Genomic DNA, 12,741 nt, shown 5'->3' with positions numbered 1-12,741 from the left:
CCTCTCAACGGACATTTGGCAATGTCTGGAGACATTTTTAAAAATCACAACTGGTAGAGGGAAGAGGGAGGTGTGTTATTGATATTTAGTGGGTAGAGGCCAAGGATGTTACTAAACATTATTCAGTGCACAGATCAGCCCCCTCCCAACAAAGAAATATCCAGTCTAAAATGTCAGTAGTGCCAAGACTAAGAAACCCTGGTCTAGATCAATGCCCGAGGCATTGTAAACAGTAAATGTTGGTTTCTATCTTTATATTAATCATGATAAAACAAATGAAATAGAATTTTTACCTATAAGTGGCCACATCTGAAGGTTTGTTTTCTAAAATATTTATTCTGTTGTTTGAAGAAGATTAAAGTGTAATTTAGAGACCAAAAATGAAGGAAACTCTATTCAAAAATAAAATTCCTACACAAATAAAATGCGAAGATAAATCTACAAATTCAAAAAAACCCCAAAGGCTATCTCCCAGTTATGAAAGAACCCCCACTGTTCCTTTTGAATGGTTTTCAAATTGAATGGTTAAGTTTTATTCAGTCTTATGTGTAATTTCTTAGCTAAAAGTAAAACTGAAGGACTTCAGTGCTGACATAGTATAGCTTTACAGGAAACATTTCAATATCTCTGGCTTTTCCAGGAATGCAGACACTAAGCAAATACGCAAATATAAGGTAATTTTAGTTCCTTCAAAGTGATTTGATCATATTTGTGTCAAAAGTTCAAATCATTTCTATTATATTTTGATGGGGCTGGGAGAGAAGACCCACTCTGTAATTATCTAGCATTGAGTAATGCTATTACACCAAAATCTCATGTTTGTTTAATATTTTTTTTACATTGTAGGCAAAACTTACAAAACTAAAAGTTGCAAAACTGTGTGAAAAAGGCTTTTAATTGTTAAATATGGACACAGTGTTCAAAAATTACTTTGAATTGGATGGTAAATTTTAAACTAAGAAGTGGGTTAAGCTAAAGATAGGACCAGGAAGAAACTGTGTGTGCTCCCTGATGCCCACTCACTGGCCAGTGGCCCAGAATTCCTTCTCTGGCCTCAAGTAACTGATTAAAGTCTAGAGAAAAGGGGAGGGACCATTATCTCTGGAACTGGACAGGAAAGTATCAGTGGAGGAACTGAAGGCTAAGGCTGAAAGCAAGCATGTCACTCTTGGGGGACTCAGGAGGGGGGTTTCTAAAGAGTACTAAAAAGAGTAATTGCCACCTGAGGAGAGCCTACTATGGCCAGGAGCTCTATGGATAATTCTTTTATTTGATTGTAACAACCATCTTTCAGAGTTGAGATTATCGGTCACATTTTTCACAGAAGAAAAATCAGGGTGAGAGAGCAAGTAAAATAAATTGCTTGAGTTCATTCCGTTGGTAAATAGCTGTAGCAGGATTTAAATCTAATATGAGAGAAAAGTTGAAATGACTGAAATATGTACCTTGATGTTTGTTTATAATGAAATAGATCTGTTATAGGTTTAAAAAAATCAATAAACTTTACTTTTAAGCAATTCTAAGTTCACATATTGTTGGGTTTTTATACCAATTTTATAAATAATCTATAATGATAGAAGAAAATTAAAATCAATTGGAATCCCTTAAATGCCATATAACCATTTCATGCATCTCTTTTATGCTTATACACATACATATGCGCTTTGACAAAAATAGAATCATATACATACTTTAAAAATTGAAAAATGAATAGGAGCAGCAGGCTCAACTGGAATGGTGATGTGCTGCCAGGTCGAAGTATTGTATTTTGCAAAAAGCGCCAAGATAGCAGGAATTAGTTCAGAAACCATTTCTGAACCGTGAGAAATAAAAGCATTGCAGCTGTGGAATGAGAAACGTGACACCCTGGATTGGCTGATATCAGAAATCAGGGACTATAAGAAATAACTTTGAAGGAAAAAAAGTCGTTAGCTTAGAATATAAAGCATATCTACCAATGGCAGAAAATGAAGTCAGAAAAATATATAGTGCCAATAGGCAGAAATGGCCGGTCAAACACATAACAGTATTCCATAGACTTGGCTTAATTCCAGTGTCAGAAGCAAGCATTATCATTATTGTGTCCTCAGCCTACAGGGCTGCATACCTCCAAGCTGTGAGCTATGCCATTGATATTTTAAAAGCTAAGGTGCCCATATGGAAAAAGGAAATGTATAAAGAATAATCATCATTTGGAAAAGAAATAATGCTTTGGGGCAAAGAGTGATTAAATCACTTATGTTTTTAGAGTGCTAAAATTTGAATTTGGTAAACTTACTTTAATCATATATATGTTTTTTTTTTTTTATCCAGAAGTTAAGATAGTTTACTGAAGCGTAACCTCTTATGTTACATTAGTGGGAAAAAAGGGAGGGGGAAAAATGCAAAATAAATGGGTGTTTAGGATGAGGTCTTACACAGGAATTAGAGATAGGGGAAAGATTTTAGGGGAAAAAAATGGAAGAATAATGTAAATGTGAGCAAAGATGCCTGTAGTAGACATATTATTCTATGACTAAGTTCTGATTGTAACTCTACTCCCTGAGAAATGGCCCCTCCTCACTGACTTTGTCTCTGACCTCGCCCACTGTGACCCCACCCACACATCCAGCCCTGTCATTGTTATCAAGGAAGCATTATGTGAATGTTAGCGGAATTGGAATTTGCAAGCATCATTATCAAACAATCTTGATATAATGTATTTTTAGAATTTATATGTTTCAAAAAATAAGCCAACTTAACAATTTTAAAAGTTTTTTAAAAAATTGAAAAATGTTTTAGAATATAGATTTTTGCTTTTCTTTTACTTCCTCCTCTACTATGTTCACGTACTCATAATCGTAATCAAATACACACACACATATATACCCACACATTTACATATGTGTATGTATACATATCTGCATTACAAACATATGTAGGTTTTTCGGTTGTTGCTTTTATATTAATAGAATCATCTTATATACGTTCCACAGTGCATTTCACTTAACTACATTGAGAAAATCCCTCCAAGGCAGTTGGTTTGATCTGACTTATTCCTGATAATGGCAGCATAATGTCCTGGAGTATGGGTATACGATGATGAATTCAACCATTTTGCTTTGATGGGAATTCGCTTTGTTTCTATTTTTCTGCTGCTATACAAAAACCGTTTGCATAGTATTCTTGTACATAGCCTTGTTTTATTTTGAGCCCGGAAATACTCTCTTTTCTTTATTTACACTCCATGTTCAGTCACAGCTCACTCAATTTTATCCTCGACATATCTCTGGAATCTGTCTTCTCCCTGTCTTCAGGGCTACTGCCTAGTTGGTACCTTCATAATGTTTAGTGTGAATTATTGTAATAACCTCTGAGTTGATCTTTCTACCTCAAGTTTAATCCTTCTCTTTTACATTATCTCTCTCTCCCAACAACAAATCCTTCTCCTTCCAGGATTATCTTTCTAACATGCAAATTGACCTCATCTTTTCAGGTAGTTCCCTACCATGTAAATAGTACAGTTGGCTAAATCAAACAGAAATGCATTTGAGATGACAAATGAGGCCAATACTAAGTCTGGATACAGGGCAGACAATAAGGAGTGGAGATAACTTTCAAGCTCAAGAGGGCCTCTTCCATCTAAATCGTTAGCTCCAACTTAGCTTTGACAAACTATTGCCATGAAGGAATGTGGACTTGTCTGATCTTCTCATTTTTCACAAAAGAACTGGAAATTAAGATTTTCATGGTGACCCTCCAACTTACTAGCTACACGAAAAACATCTGCAATCTGAAATATTGGTCTTGAGGTTCAAATGTGGCCTCATCTATTAGTTATTCCCATCTCCCACGGCTCCTCTTCTCATATCCTAAACTCTAACCTCAGGTGGACACTTCCTGTTTGTTTATCCTTTAGGAGATTACTTAAATGTGTGAAGGATGCTTGACTTAACTGATGCTTTGTCTCTGGATGTAGTCAGTCTTGGAGTATAATCAGAACAGAAGGGAAACCATAGCAGAGAGAAGCTGAATTTAGAGGTCCTTGGGTCTATTACAGAAATCAGCTTCTGATTACATCTGGAAGTGACCTCTGCATTTTGTGAGCCATTACACTCAAATCCAGGGGCCACTTCTCTGGATCTATGGAGTTAGAATTCTAGCTCTCCTTACTGAGAACCTATCATGTGCCAGGCCATAGCGAAGGACATTCATATACACTTTCACATTTACGTCTCATAACCACTCTTCCAGGCAAGTTTTATCATGCAACCTTTTCAAATAGGTAAAAGGGGCTCCAAGAGGTGAAGTGCCTTGACCAGAATCACATAGCTAATAAATAGTAGTGTGCAGCTTCAAACCTTAGTTTTCCAACCCCAGATATATTGAGTGCATTGTCGTTACAAGCCCAAGATGGACTCAGTGCCATATTCAGGGAACATGAATATGACTGGATACAGGATTAGAAGTGTAGTTTGCCCAGGATTATTTTGACCCTGATAAAGATCTTTATTGAAGGCCTGTACATGTCCTATTGTGATTTATCACTATTTACGGAACTAAAAAACAGGTGATAATAAAGACAAAAAGCTATCATGAGCTTCTAAGCTTGGAGTATAAATGATTCTGCCCCATCAGCCTCAAATTACATTCCTATAAATTTGGCTTATAGGAGTCTCTGTCCTTCAGCAATGTCCTATGAAATCCTATCTCTGGGAGACTTTGTAAGTGGGGTCCAATGTTTTAGTCCTAGCTGCACTCCCTGGAGTTCACCTCTTCTTCAGTTTTTTTTATTTCACACTTATTTGTGATGGTTCTAGGTTAACTTTAAGTGATTTCCGTAGGACATCCAGTTTCTTCTAATAATATTCTCTACTCTCTCTAAACTAAAGATTGAAGTGGCAGAAAATCTCTTAATTCTGATTCATTTTTGGAGACCTTTTCATTTTCTCAGTTAAAATTTCCATTAACCATCTAAATTCTAGATCTTGCACTTCGTGCTGGAGATATAAAAGTTTTGCTGTCCTCATGGCTCTCTTACAGTTCAGTTTGGGAGGCAGACATGGAAACAAATAATTCTAATAAAGTGTGACAAGTAGTCAGGTTCAGTGTTGGCACATAGGCGGGAGAGAGCAACACCATCTATCAGAGGGAGCAGGTCCAAAATGGAGGAGGGGCTATACCATGGCTGAAATGAGGGAAGACATCATTGCTTCCTCTTGGGCCACTCAGGAGGATGGAGGGAATCAATGGTTCTACAGGTCTGTGGAAAGCTAGCAACTGTTCTTCGAAATAGCCAATTGTATCTGGCTTCTATCAGAGTTAATATAATATGAAGACAAATGTCACCTTAAAAAAATTTTTTTTTCTTATTACATTTGTTTAATTTTTTTTGTTTTAGCCAAGGGGGCCTGGGTTTTTAAACATGCAGATCCATATTCATACTACCCAATGAGTAAAAGATTTTGCTCAAATCTTGGAAGTTTAGTGAACAGGGAAGATTCCAGCCACTGCAAGCCATTCCCCTTCTACAGGATTGAGTCATCACTAGACCTTGACTATGACCATGAAGTATCACCTCTTCCTGTCCTTCCACTGTTAAAAATTTCCAAGTACATTTCCATGGCAAATAAGATTTAGCATCGGAAAGGGAGCTGTTCTAGTGTGGTCTGAGTCTCTTGGGAAATAAAATCTAGGAAAAAAGTAAAGCAGTATAGCCTTAATCATGGCCAGGCCTGACAGGATTCACCACTTCCACTGAGGTAACAATATTGTTAATGACCTGAAATGTGACAAGAGATATATCTAGGCCTCTTGGTCCATTTCTGGAGAGATATATAAATGCCGCCATTAGGTAAGGAACTCCACACGTAATAGACAGTTATGAATACTATTGGTGCATTAATGAAGGGCTTGGGTTGTATCAAAAGTAATTTGATCAAATCTTTGGCCATGACAGTTGCAATATTTGAAGACCAAGCCTAGGAGAATTGAGGAAAGAAAGCTATAAACTTCTTTATTAGTGTTTTTTTTAATCTTATAATATTTCCTACAAAGCATTATTTACTAAAATGGTAGGAGTTATAACTGCACAAAGTATTCATTCTCATGTAGAAAATTAGTTGAGAAGCATTGGAAAACTATAGGTTCGTAATAATGTGACAAAAATAGGGGAACTTGAAGGGTTGGGAAAGGACCCTTTTGTGATATAGTTGAGTATAGATGTCTAAATTGCTCGTACGAGGCTACAGAAAACCTGAGGGATTGGGCTAGGCCAGGAGAAGGAATAATGGTTAAGAGAAGCCAGAATCCTGGAACCGGAGAAGCAGTAATTATGAAGCATTAGGGTGAGATGAGTTAAAGCTAGAAATTAATTAATTAGTTCGTTCATTTTTAAAAAGTCAAGTTGATGCTAAGAAAACCTCGAAACAGATCTAGAAATAGAATGCAAGGGGAATGTTGTTACCAAGATGGTGGAGTAGGAAACCCCAGTTGCCATCCTCCCATAAAGATCAACAATTAGACAGCTACCCATGAACAAAAACAGATCTGGAAGAGCTCTGTAGTCCACTTAAGAAACTTCAGCAGCACAGTGGAATGAGAAACCTTGAGAATAACCACCCAAAAGGGAAAGGACAGCTTCGTTTTGCCTACAACATTCTATCCCCCACGCTGGCATTGCTAGGCACCAAGAGGGAACTCCCCAGCTAAACAGTTGTTCTCACAGAGAAAGGAAAAGTGAGGTGAATGACCAGCTTCCTCAACCTTTCAGAACTCCACATGAAGGCCTTGCTTTGGTTTTTCCCTACCCAGAGACTAGTAGAGCTGGAATATATAAGATGGCTAGGAATGAGGAAAAAAGCAGAGACTACCAGCAACAGCCATGCAGTGGGAGTAATCATGATTCCCAATGACCCGCTCTATAGACAAACCCAGCAACTTTTGCCACTGAAGAAACCAATGGCAGCACAGCCAATGTAAACCTCCTGGAGATTTCACTGGCTTTCATCCCACAGGCATTCATATATGCTAACACCAGCCACCTGAGTCTTTCCCTCTTCCCCATAAACCCTGCTAGAGCCCAGGAACCACACTGACAGCCAGCCCAGGCCTCTGTGGCTGCATGAGTGCAATACACCAGTGTAGATCCCAGCGGCTGACCCCCACTATGATGTGCGTGCTCAAGGCTAGCATCTCCAGCTGTGTACTGGCACATCACCAGCCCGATGTCGATTATCAGCCTTCATTGTCATGTGCATGCCCAGGGTGAAGACTATGTGTCATCATGGAAAAATATACCAACAACCAGAGCCCCAAATTTGCTTTGAGCCTAACTTAGGCCTTGTCTTCTATCACAGGCTTACAACACTGTGCTCACCTGCAACTAGCCCCTCCAGCTGCTCACTTGCATACCCCTGGCCCAACCTCCAACACCAACCTCCATTATCATGTGCCTGTGGCAAGATCCAGTAGCCACAGTATGTCACACCAAGAGCCAGGGCTCTCACAGCTACAGTGCATCCATACTTTGCCCTGACCCTTGCTGCTTGTCTTGGCCTCCACCACTACATGTGTGTTTGTCACCAGCCCATTCCACTACACAGGCACCTGCAAGCTGGCCCCTGCAGATGAATGTGTGTACCACCAGCTATGGCCACTACCAGCGCTTGCCCTGGTCTCTAGCTGCTGTACTGAGGACCCAAACAGCTCTTGCAGCCTCTGCATACCACCTGTAGTACTCACCAAGGACCACATAGTTGTTGATGCTATGGATCCCAATGGCCTGAGCTGACAAGCCACCAGGTCTTCCGGACCTGGTGCTGCCACACACCTCTGCACTTGGCCTACGGCAGAGTTATCAGCAGAAATCTTGCACACAAGGAGATAATGGGATGATATATTCAAAGTGCTGACAGAAAGCAACTGCCAACCAAAAATACTTTACTCGAGAAAGTTGTCCTTCGGAAATGAAGGCAAGATAAACTTTCTCAAATGAACAAAAGCTAAGGAAGATCATTATCACTAGACCTGCCTTACGAGAAATGCTGAAATGAAAGGATGCTAACTAGAAACATGTAAATATATGAATACAAACAAAACACTGGTAAAGGCAAGTATATAGTCAGATTCAGAAAACCCTAACACTGTAATACAGAGGTGTATTAACCATGTAACTCTAGTGTAAAGTATGAAGGACAAAATACTAAAAATAGCTATAGCTACAGTAATTTGTTAATAGATATACAATGTAAAAGATGTAAATTGTGACATTGAAAACATAAAACCATAGTTTTTCTATGCAATCAGGTTAAGTTGTTATCAGCTTAAAAGAGACTGATATATATGTATAATTTAAATTTTATATATATAATTTAATTATATGTATTTAATTATTTATATATATAATTTTATATATATATAATTTTTCAAGTAAGCCCCAGGGTAATAACAAAACAAAAATCTGTAGTGGATACACACAAGAGGAAAAGAAGGGAATCAAAGTATACCACTACAGAAAACCCTTAATTTACAAAAGAAGGAAGCAAGAGAAGAAGAAAGGAACTACAAAATAGCCAGAAAATAAATATGACAACAGTAAGTCCTTACCTACCAATAATTACCTTAAATGTAAATGAATTATATGCTCCAATCAAAAGGCGTATACTAACTCGATAAAAAAACAAGACCCAACCATATGCTGCCTACAGAAGACTCATCTCAGCTTCAAGAACACAGATAGGCAGAAAGTGAAGGGATGGAAAACATTGTTGATGCAAATGGAAACCAAAACAGAGCAGCAGTAACTCTACTTATATCAAACACAATTGAGAAGTCAAAAACCATGACAAGAAACTATGGTCATTCTATAATGATAAAGGAGTTGATTCATCAAAAGGATATAACAATTGTAAGTATATATGCATCCAACATTGGAGCATGTAAAAAAAAAAAAGTTAAACAAATGCTAACAAATCTGAAGGGAGTAATGGAAAACAATACAATAATAGTAGGTAACTTCAATACCCCCCACTTTCAACAACTGACAGATCATCCAGACAGAAAGTCAATGAGGCAACAATGAATTTGAACTATAGTTTATACCAAATGTACATCACAGACATATACAGAACATTCTATCCAATAGCAGCAGCAAACACATTCTTCTCAAGTGCACGTGATACTTTCTCCAGGATAGATCATATATCATGTCACAAAACAAGTCTCAGCAAATTTAAGAAGACAAATCATACCAATTATCTTTTCGCAATAGTATGAAACTAGAAATCAGTAATTGGGAGGAAAAATAGAAAATGTAAAAATATGTGGAAATAAAACAACACACTCCTGAACAACCAATGGATCAAAGGTGAAATTAAAAGAAAAATGAAGAAATATATTGAAATAAACAAAAATGGAAACACAACATCCCAAAACCTATGGGGTGCAGCGCTAACAATGAAGTTTATAGCAATAATACCTACATTAAGAAAAAAGAAAGACCTCAAATAAACAACCTAACTTTAAACTTAAGGAACTAGAAAAATAAGAATAAACTAAGCTCAATGTTAGCAAAAGGAAGAAAATAATGAAGATCAGAGCAGAAATAAAATAAAAATAGAAAAAAAAGTAGAAAATGTTGATGAAAGTAAGAATTGGTATCCTGGAAAGCTAAACAAAATTTATAAACCGTTAGCTAGACTTAACAAGAAAAAAGAGAGAAGACTCAAATAAGTAAAATTATTAATGCAAAAGAGACATTACCACAAATATCAAAGAAATGCAAAGGATTATAAGAGACTAGTGTGAAAAAAATTATATGCCAACAAATTGATAAATTCCAAGAAAAATACAACCTCCCAAACTCTGAATCATAAAGAAATAGAAAATCTGAACAAACCAATTACTAGGAAGGAAATTGAATCAATAATTAAAACCCTCCCTGCAAAAACCCACGACCAGATGGCTTCACACGTAAATTTTACCAAACCTGTAAAGAAGAATTAATGCCTATTCTTCTCAAACTCTTCAACAACAACAACAACAAAAATTGATGAGGGAACACTCTCGAATTTATTTTATGAGTCTAGCATTGCCCTAATATCAAGTATTACCCTTTCTACAAGGAAAAAAAATAAACTACCGGCAAACATCTCCGGGCAAGGTCATCAAGAAAACATTACTGCTGGTTTGTCCCACGAGCTGGACCTGGGCAATCAGAGCCCCATCACTCCCCTCCCTGTGTTTTGGAATGTGTGCTCCGCTTGCCTTCTGCTCCCAGAAGTTGCTTCAAGGATACAGCCTTGAGGTAGGAATGTAACACTGAAACTATCTGGACTGGGTATGACTGCTCCCAATTCAAGCTACCTGTCAATCTGGAGTGGTCTACTTTTTTTCTTCAGTCTTCCCCTGCTCTCTGAATACAGAGACTGGTTTCAGATTTTACCTGGGAAGCTCCCAAAGTGGTTGCAACCTAACAGCTGGTGATCCAGGCAGGTGACTGAGAAAATGGGCCTTGGGAAAGAGGCATCTGTGGGAAAATCTTGAACTGGCATAGACCTCTATGGGAGGAGGAGTGGACCATTTGTTGAATGCTTGTGGACTGCCAGGGACACCCTCAAAATGCTGGCTGCTCATTTGGGGAAATTTGCATAGCACACCGTAGCAAAAAAGAGAAAGAAACAAATGGTCGCCACAGTGGGCTGGCCTCTACTGTAGGCAGTTCGGCTGGCCACCAATGCCCAACCCGGGTCTGGAACTCAAGTTAGAGAGTTGAAAGAAAAACAGATTAGAGGACTTGCAGTGGTCAACTACTCTGCTAGCTTCTTCAGGGTTGACAGACAAGGTGAGAGAGCAGGATAATAAGTTAGAGACCTCAGTGTGCTGCTGTGGATTAAGGTCCCAGAGCTGCTGTGACAAAGCCTGATTGGGACGCTAAGAGGTAGAATCCCCAGAAAAGTGAGAACAAAGGGGAGGATGTTATGGTCATCTAGGATGAAATGAATGGAGTGCGCTTGCAGTCAGTCTCCCAACACTAAGGCAAGTTTTAAACAGCAATTACCTTAGACTTCTGATAATAGAGAAATATATTCCAAAATTCCTAGGAAAAAACTGGCATTCTTTTTGTCTCTGAAATTTGTAAATCTTATCATGTTTTTGAAATGTAAATAACCCAGGAGTTAACCAAAACTTTGCCCATAGAGACTGAAGAAAAAAAAAAGAGGCCTTTTTAAAATAAGACCGCTGCAACCAAAACTGATTTGTAAAAGAGCTAAAGTTTTTTACAAACAAGAAAATAATAAGGATGAAAGAAAATGACTGTATAGGAAAGGAGGATGTATATTTTCTGTAAAAGAAGATATGAAAAAAAGGAGGTGAATTTTTATAAAGGGAAAGGAAAATAGAATGTGAGTTTTTGTTTTTATTTTTGTTTTTTTGTTTTTTTTGGATAAGGAAAAATATAAAGTACATAGTTTTTGTTTGTTTGGGGGGATTTTTTGGTAAAGGGAAAAAAAAGTAATTTTATCCGAAAGTAAAATCATTGTTTCAAAATAAAAAAGGAAAAGATAGGACAAAAGCTGAAAGGTATATGAAAGTTGCAGAAAGTTTGTGGAAAAGAAATCTTGAGAAAAGAATTTCATATGTGGTCAAGCTAACAAATAGTGGAATGGATAACTAAGTCAATTGCATCATTTTGTGTGCGTATGTGGACTCTCACCAGATCCTTAACCATGGCCATTTTTAAGTCTTTTATCTTTTGCAGACAGTTATTATTTTACTCTGATGCATTTGCAAACGTGTTCTTGCCAAGGTGATTCATCTTCAAGGAGAGTCAATGAAAGACCGACAAGTACAAGTTTCTGATAACTAAGGCAAATTTGCCTTCGTGTGGGAGGGACAATAGTAATCCTTTTGAGTGCTTCCCCAAGCTACCTGCACAGCTCCACAATATGTCATGGGATGGTAGCCTGAGACCTGGCCCAGAACAGGCACATTGCATTGATGACATAATGTTAACATGTGAAGACTTGCCTTTGCTTCAAGACACTCTGCAGTCTTCACTGGCACATCTGCCAAGGAAGGAAAAGTTGAATGGTAAACCCACAAAACATTCAAGGCCCAGGCCCTGTTATAAGGTTTTTTGGAGTTGTTTGGTCGGAAGAGCCCACATTTTCCCAGAAGCTGTGTTTGATAAGATGCAAATCTACCCAAGCCCTACGAATGTAAGGGAGACGCAAGCCTTTTTAGGGATTTTGGGGTTTTAGAGGATATTCCTCACCTGGCACAGTGCCTCTTTCTTTTTTACCTGCTGGTAAAGAAAAGGCATATATGGGACTGGGGTCAGAGTAGCAAGCCACCTTTGAGAAGGCAAAAATACGAGTGAAGCAGGTTAAAGCTTTAGATATCTCTCAAGCAGGGCTGCCATTTGAATATTAGATGTGTCTGTGACTCTGGAAGGTATGGGTTGGGCATTGTGGCAGAGACAACAGAAGGGGAGAGTGACCCTAAGATTTTGGTCCCAGCTCTGGAGGGAGTAAGAAACTTGATATAACCCAATAGAGCAAGAGCTCCTAACAGCACAGAAATAAACCCACTCATATATGATGAACAAATATTTGATGAGAAAGCCAGAAATACTTAATGGGAAAAGGATAGTCTCTTCAACAAATGGTGCTAGTAAAAGTGGATATCCACAGGCACAATAATAAAATTGTACCCCTATCTTATACCACTCACAAAAATTAACTCAAAATGCATTAAGGA

This window comes from Pteropus medius, unplaced genomic scaffold, assembly GCF_902729225.1.
Source record: "Pteropus medius unplaced genomic scaffold, Ma_sr-lr_union100, whole genome shotgun sequence".
In the NCBI taxonomy this organism is placed as follows: Eukaryota; Metazoa; Chordata; class Mammalia; order Chiroptera; family Pteropodidae; genus Pteropus; species Pteropus medius.
This window is presented reverse-complemented; position numbering follows the sequence as displayed.